General features: G+C 40.1%; 1 protein-coding gene across 1 annotated transcript in view; it reads right to left on the bottom strand.

The window, feature by feature from the left end:
* Nr3c2 (nuclear receptor subfamily 3 group C member 2) overlaps nucleotides 1-8,097 on the bottom strand; it is a 345,164-nt gene that overhangs the window by 328,614 nt on the left and 8,453 nt on the right. The gene's annotated exons all lie outside the window — the stretch shown is intronic.

Here is an 8,097-nt window from a genome sequence, read left to right as displayed (position 1 = left end):
TTATTTTCTTTATTTACATTTCAAATGCTATCCCGAAAGTTCCCTATATCCCTGCCCCGTCCCTGCTCCCCTACCCACCCACTCCCACTACTTGGCCCTGGCCTTCCCCTGTGCTGGGTCATATAAAGTTTGCAAGACCAAGGGGCCTCTTTTCCCAGTGATGGCCGGTTAGGCCATTTTCTGCTACACAGGCAGCTAGAGACTAGTACCAGTCTGAACTACCAAACAGGCTAGAATCTATGGCACAAATTAAGAAGCAATGATGCCATGTATTTTTTTTTTTTAAATGAGTAATCAGAGTTTGAGAAAGAATGAAACGTTTTGATGCCTTTGAAGGACTTTTTTTTTTTTTAATAGAAGATCTAGCTTTTAAAGAGTAGTTATCAGTTTACCAGGGGAACCCTGGAAGATAGAACTTAAAGCTGAGAGGCCTAGGACTAAGTGTACAGTAGCCAGGTGAATCAGAACTACAGGCTCTGCACAGACACAGCACCAAGGGTGCAGGCTTACTTCTGCATCCCCAGGATCTAACTAACCACAATAAAACTACCAAGGAAAACACTCGTGGCCACGGGACAGGCAGGGATTCTGTGCAGAAAATACTCTCCTAAAGCAAACATAGACAAGTGGGCTAGAAATGCTTTCACTTGGCAAAGAAAATGTCATCAAAGTGAAGAGAAAAGCCCTATAGGATGTGAAGGAAAGTTTCCTGACTACATTTCTGAAAGGTTTAATATCAGACCACATAAGGAAATATAAAACTTTTTAAGGATGGCAAAAATGATATAATCATAATCTCAAAAATAAAAAAAAAAAACTAACCAATAGATCCAAGAAAAGATTTCTTAAAAGAGATTAAATAGCCAAGAGGTATGCGAAAAATATTAAAGAACACTAGAAAAATACACATTTAAATCACCATGTAAGAATAGCTATTATCAAAAACTATGGACAAGGATGTATGAAATTGGACTCTTGAATTTTACAGCCATTACAGAAAAGACTATTGGGTTTTCTTAAAAACAAAACAAAACAAAACAAAGCAACATTAACAATGAAAAAAACCAAACCAAGCAAAACCCAAAAAACAGACAAACACAAACAAACAGCTGCTGGCATAGGATCCAGCAACCCCAATCCTGGATACACACAAAGAAAAAAACCCAGTATGTTGAAGAGTCATATGCACTCCTGTGTTCATTTGAGCACTGTGCATGACAGACAAGAAAAGGCAGCAGCTTAAGTGTTCATCAACTCGATAGACAAGCAGATAAATAATATAGTATGTATACACAATGCTAAGGCTTCAGTTACAAAAAGCAGCATACTGTCAGTCATTGGGACAACATAGATGGATCTGGAGATCATTCGGACGAGTGAAGTAAGTCAGGCTCTGAAAGGCCACTATCAAATGAGCTCACTCAGATGTGGAATCTAAGTGCTGTTGTCATGGATGTTGAGAATAGACTATTGGTTCCCAGAGGCTGGAGAGTATAGGTGAAGGAGAGGAATGGGAAAGAGGTGCGTCAACAGGTTCTACCTTAAAGATTCATGTCTGAGAAGAAGTTCCTGTGTGCTGTTGTGCTGGTGGCATAGGGTGATTGGCTATCTGTCTTGACTGTGTACCGTACATACTGGAAAGATAGGGAGAAGAAACTAGGTGTTTTGCCATTAAAAAAAAGGTGATAAATATTCTGTATATAGATATGGTTTATTCTAATTTCTCAATAGACATGATTCAAACCACATACCTACAAAATTAGTAAATACAACTTTTTAAAAGGTCATATAACAGAAAAGACTGGGTCACAATCCCAGACCAAAAGAGAAGAAGAGATATGACCAGCTATCATAGCACTAAGTTCTGAACTAGGTCATTTCTTGAAAGAGTCATCATTGGGACATCTGGTAAAAACATAATGAGGTCTGCTGGTAAATGCTGGCAACTTGTAAGTAGCCATTTCTTGGTTTTGATGGTAGTAGTGCAAGTTACACAGAGACAGGACTTATTTTCAGGTGTTCTTTTTGATAGACTTCTTGGGCAAATTTTTATAATTCTGAAATATTTTTTATACAAGATTCAATTTTGGAGCACAGAAGGTAAAATATGTACCGTGCACATAAGTGTTACAGCTCTGAAGAGAAAGGTATCCTGGCAGTCAGGAGTCAAATTATATGCCAAAGTCCTTCCACACAACAAACCTCACACAAGAGATTTATTGGGAAAGACACAAGAGGGTCTTACAGTTTCTTGTGAGGGGGAGAGAGCTTTCCAGGGTGGCCTGATCTTGGGGCAAGCCCAGGGATTGGTAGGATTTCAATCTAAGGGTTTGGTAGTATTCTCTTGCCTTGTCTTGTTTCTTTTTCCCCTCCTCTGGAGGGCAGAGCTTGGCTGCTTGCCTTTGGAGGGGCTGGAAACAGCCATTAAGGCCTTTAGAGTAGTCTGGAGGCGGGACCTGGCCAGGACCTCGAGGGGCTTACAATGGTGCAAGCATTAGGGATTGAATTTGATCCAAAGAACTCATGTTAAAAATAAAAAAGCTTGGCACGATGGCACTGACTTGTAATCTTAGGACCTAGGACATGGAGGGAGTTGATCCCTGCGGCTTGCTGCCCTGTGAATCTACTGTAATATGTGAATCTTTGAGCACTAAGAGACTGTCTGTAAAAACAAAGTGGGTGGTGCCTGAGGAAGGGCATCTTGGTTGACCTCTGGTGTCTACATGCATGTACACAGACATTCTGTTGTATAACATTGCCCTCAGGGTTAGAAGCAGTCCATCCTGCAGAAATCTCCTTTGAGCAGGATGGTTAACAACGCAAAATAGCTTCAGGAAGTTTCTGAAACTGACCATACTTACTAGGCCCCGCCCTGTCAGAGTAAGCAATAAAAGCCCAGACCCCCTCCCCCCCCAATCAGGTGAAGCGAAGTTGAGCTGTAAAGAAGACCCCAAGACCAGACCAGCTGCCTGGAAGAAGAAAAGACCAGCTAAGCTGCATGGATTACAGTTAAACCAATCCCAGCACCCTCAGTGACCCTCTTGGAACAGACGAGCGGCACTCAGCCTCTGCCTATGCTCCAGGTCCCCAGCTGCATGAGCCATCTCACCCAGCCTGGAATGCGTTTTGGTGATGAATCTATTTTGAGTCATTTCTGCTCCTGAAATTCAGTTGAATAAAATTCATGGTTCAGAAAGTTGGACCTTGGCGGTTTCTGATCTTTCGTTGGTTCCCTATCTGGGTGAGTACACGTGCTGCATCTCTCCAGAAAATGTCTTTCCACACAGCACACGCACACACACAAAATAACTTTGTAATATTTCAAACCTGCCCTCTTTTTTCCATATGGTGAACATCTTGTTCCAGAGAGGTGCGTCCCCACTCTTCAACGGGGCTGTGATTACTTCCTTAAAGTCTCCCATGCTCCTGCACAACGAAGGTCACCCCACATTCACTGCAGTGCACCCCACATTCACTGCAGTGCACCCTACTTCCCTGTTCCTGCCTCAGCATTTAGAACACTTTTCCTTACATACCACACTGGGTAATAACTCCTTACTCTAACTCTCAAGTTCAACTCCATTCTGGTTCCAAATAACCTGTGCCTGGGTTCTTCTCCCCACCCACTCACTCCTGCTTCCCAGCAACACAGCTTGGTCCACTCAGCTCCAGAATTCCCCACACGGGTAAGTATCCACTTCTTACAGATTTTCTAATAAGTGAAAAATACTTACTCTGACGGTCTCCTTCATCTCTCCATCTTCCAGGGTCAGGCCACACCATCTCCCTCAGCCAGAATGCCCAGCCAACTCTGCCCCTTACAACTATCTTTCACTTTATCTCATACTGCAATTTTGTAGAGATTTCTCTCAATAACTAAGACATGAGGCGAAGCCACTCATCACTGTGATCCTTCTCAGTGGTTAAATCATAGCCAAGGTTACAAATCAAGACTGGGGCTATCTGAGCCTCGTTACCCGAGGCATTGACTTTTTCATAGTTCCATTCATTGTCTACTTAGCCCATATCCTTCCTTGAATAGAGTCTTTTCTTTCTACAACTAAATACATACCCTTTCAACATAGAAATCTGGGCTTTGGCCATACCATGAACAGTCCTAAATCTGGCGGTTTCTAGAATATCACTTAAGTAACAAGTGTTGCTTTGGAATTACATGCTAACTTCACAAAGAACAAAATAAAAGTCTTAAACCTAAAGTGAAGTCTACATCTCACAAGCTTCAAACCAGAAGCCCCAGGTTTAGAATAAGATATGTCTCTTGAGAACACTGTCTACTGACTGCACTGTTCTCAAAAATTTCCTTAGTTTTCATTAATAAGTTTTGGAGCAATTCATCAAAGTTAATATGTATACTTAAGCATTATCAAGAAGCCTAATTTTTTTCTATACTTGAGTTTAGTAAAAGAAAGTAAAAGAAAAAGGATACAATATTTTGTAGCAAGATTGAACTTTTTTTTTTGCCAGATGAGCAATCAGAACAAAAAGCAATATCTGAAAGCCAGAAAGTTTATCATTTGGGAGGCAAAATATAAAGGCATCAAAACACTGAGGGAAGCCTAATGTTGCCCTGAAATTATGGCAGTGATCTAACATCTGTCCTTACTTTGTCATGCAAGGACAGGAGAGGTTGGGCACACCCAGAATTTTAATACAGCAGAAGGCTTCAGTTCTAGAAGTGATAAATCTCCAGGCCCTGGTTCCAGCAGATCACAAGGTTGAAAACTACCTTAAGGTGAAATTGTTTAATTAATCTAACTATAACTATGGGTTTTAGTTCAAAATTCATATCTAAGCATGACATACTTAATAAAGCATTTTTAAGTGTGAAAAGGTGGATGTGCTGGAGTTTAAATCTGAGACATTTGTAATGTGAGAAGCAAGACAACAGAAATGCATTGTCATAGTGCTTTGTACATGATAGAACACTTGGTTTGTTTTATATTGGTTTGTTTTCCCAGTAAAATGATCAACAGTTTCTCCAGAAACAACATATATAAATGAAAGTAACTGAACTTTCAGGAGAAGCAAGTCTCATTTGAAAGTCATCTAAAATTGTAGATATGTTAGTCATCTTCAAAGTCAAAGCAGTATGTGACATAGTGATATGTTAGCCATCTTCAAAGTCAAAGCAGTATGAGACAAATAAGGGACAGCACGCTGCATGTTTTCAGTCCCAAGGTCCCAGGCAACTCTGCATAGGTTTCCTGTAGTTGCCACCTCTGTTCACACACACAGCACTCCTCCAACCAAATCCACTCTGTTTCTGTAGTTCTCAGCATGTAAAGTTTCTTACATCTCTGCAGCTTATCTGGAAAGTTTGCTGATAGGGAAAAACTTGGCACAAACTTCTTGAATTCTGAAGCTTTTATATCATCCGACAAAGTAAATTTAAATTTTAAAAAAATCAAGGATGATTGACAAATAAAAGCAATGACCCGAGATGTACTGAAATTTTCTCTTCTGTTATGAAGAAAACTACAGAGTATGTTAAGTTCTTAATTGCTTGTATTGGAACCCACAAGTCTATGCCCTTTGAAACAGTGGACTTTATATTCAAAAGTCTAAGTCAATGTTAGCACTGCATTATGAGACTATCAAAGTGACTATGGTTATCGCCATAAACAGCCAGTGTTGTGTCAACAGAATGACCGGTGTGAGCCAGGAATAATGCAAATAAAAAGAACAAGGAATTCATAGCAGGTGTTGAATTTTATAAAAGGAAATATTGGATTAAAAAATAGGACCAAAAAATGTCTCAACTTTTCAATGAAAGGTCACCCCCCACCTATTCTCACTCTGACATGGTGAAGATTTTTTTCACCCAGATAAGGATACAGTTAGAGAGATGTGTGTGTAAAACAAAATTATTAGAGATCAGATCATCATTGTATTAAGAGAAACTCTTTTGCTCCTCTAAAGGAAGTCTCTATCATGTTACTGGGCAGACTCCACAGAGAATCATGTTTAACTCCTTCACTTTAAAACAAAGAAACTGAGGCCTGGAGAGATAATGACTCCCCAGGGGTCACAGTTTTGTTTGCCCTGAGGCTGTCAGGAAACTCTAGCCCACATGACACACCAGGTCCAGTGTCCACCTGAAGGCTTTACATTTCGCTTTGTCATAATTTACTTTACAGCTTGGAACTCAAGCCCTTCACTGGGAATGATTAACAAGCAATGACTTTAGTCCCTGTTCCCTCAGAACGCCCACACAGAAGACAACCCACACATCATGGCCGGCCAGTATTCTTTTCTGTCAGCCTAAAGAAAAAATCTAGGTGACAGTCATTTTTCTTATTTGAATAAGATACTCTTTCCAGACAGTACTCAGTAGATTAATATAAATTGCACCGCCTTTCAAGTTTCAAAAGTTGTGGAGAACAGTGGGGCAGACCAGCAATGAGCAGCTTCTATGTTAGAAGCACCTCCGTTCTTATGTCTAACAAGTAGGAGCCAGGAAGCCTGGTGGTGTGGCCTGTTTCCTCAGCATCTGGGAGCAAGGCTGAAATCAGTGAGCTTAAAGGCTTGGTTAGATATGGTATAGATCTCAAAACAAAAATGTACCAAAGATTCAGAAGAATAATTAAAATAAAACCCTTGTTTATGTAAATTATGACAAAATTAATTATAAGCAGAAATGGCTATTTAACTCATGGAAAACTATTACATACTAAGATAAACAAAAGTTTGTGAAAAATAACTATTTCTCCAAATGAAAAACTTTGGTGAAGAGGTTGGCCATTTTTTTCATGGCAAGTCTATTGTCTTCCTTTCATATGAGAGCCAGATTTTCACATCAACTCCTGCATCAACATAGACTAATGATCTGTTCCATGAATGTGAAAAAACAAAGTATAGCCTCACATGAATTTCCTAGAAAACAGGAAGACTGCTCTCCTGGTGTGTTGGGATCCTTGCAGCATGATTCTTTGGGATCCCAGCCATACCCGACACTGAGTGCTGTCACGGTAATGATGAATGCTGAATGGTTACCCTGCGGACTGAACCAGGCCCAAGCTACTCACACATCACTACGTGAGTACCCATTGCTCCATCTTGCACTCCTGATGTATGAATTCACGAACCTCCTTTGAAAGGTCTTAGAAATCCCCTATCCTAGTTTGAAATTTTTAAAATAAGTTTTCCTGAGAGGAGGGATGCTACTAAGACCCAGAGGCAGTGTACATGGCCTTGATTCATCACAAGTATCAATTCTTTAATTTAGACAACATTCCTGGAAATGGGATATTATCATCATAAGTAAAAAAAAAAAAGGAGGGGGGAATCAGACTTTGTCTAAAAAGCTACAAAGAAAGAGACTAGTGATGAACCATTATATTGTGTATACCAAAATCTAGAGAGCAGCCTGTGGACCCACTGATCCTTGAGCAGAAGCAGCAGGGCGAGGACGCTGTCTACAGCGTCCAGTCTACAGGGCAGCAAGCATCACTAGATGTCTCACAATGACATGTAGAAGGCCTAATCTAAATTGACACAAAACCAGCACATGCACAAGCAGAAAGGATTCCCTTTTGTTGTGTTCATAGAGGAAGCAAACACTTAGAAGGTGCATGATAACAGGCTGAATGCTGATACCCATGATATGCCTAAGGATACGGGTTCCTGGGTCATCAGGAGGGGACTGAGACCCAATGGTGGAATATGGCATTCTGTGCTATGAAGAACTGTTTAGAATGTGTTCTTTATGGAACATCTGCTTCTATAAAAGCAAGGAGAGAAAGGTTTGAGCCACTGATAAGGAGAAGAACCCTCAAACCAAAAGTTTTTTGCTATGTGTTTGAAAAAGAAAACAGTAAAAGATATGAGACTGTAGATATGTCCTATAGTCTGTTAATATAATGGATATATTTTTCACAAAATAAAGATTTAAGGAAATGAAGGGAAATATTCACATGTCCTTAGATTCCAAAGGAATAAGCCGTAGTCAGAAAAGTTATAGTTTATATATTCTACAAAAGGCCCACTTATCACATGCTCATAATAAAACCAGAATTGAAGCAAAGTCCAATGCAGGTGCTCATTGCATAAATAAGAACCACCCTTTACACTCACATC

This window comes from Mus pahari, chromosome 20 (assembly GCF_900095145.1).
Source record: "Mus pahari chromosome 20, PAHARI_EIJ_v1.1, whole genome shotgun sequence".
Taxonomy (NCBI): domain Eukaryota; kingdom Metazoa; phylum Chordata; class Mammalia; order Rodentia; family Muridae; genus Mus; species Mus pahari.
Note: the sequence above shows the minus strand (reverse complement) of the source record. Positions and strands in the feature narration are given on the sequence as shown.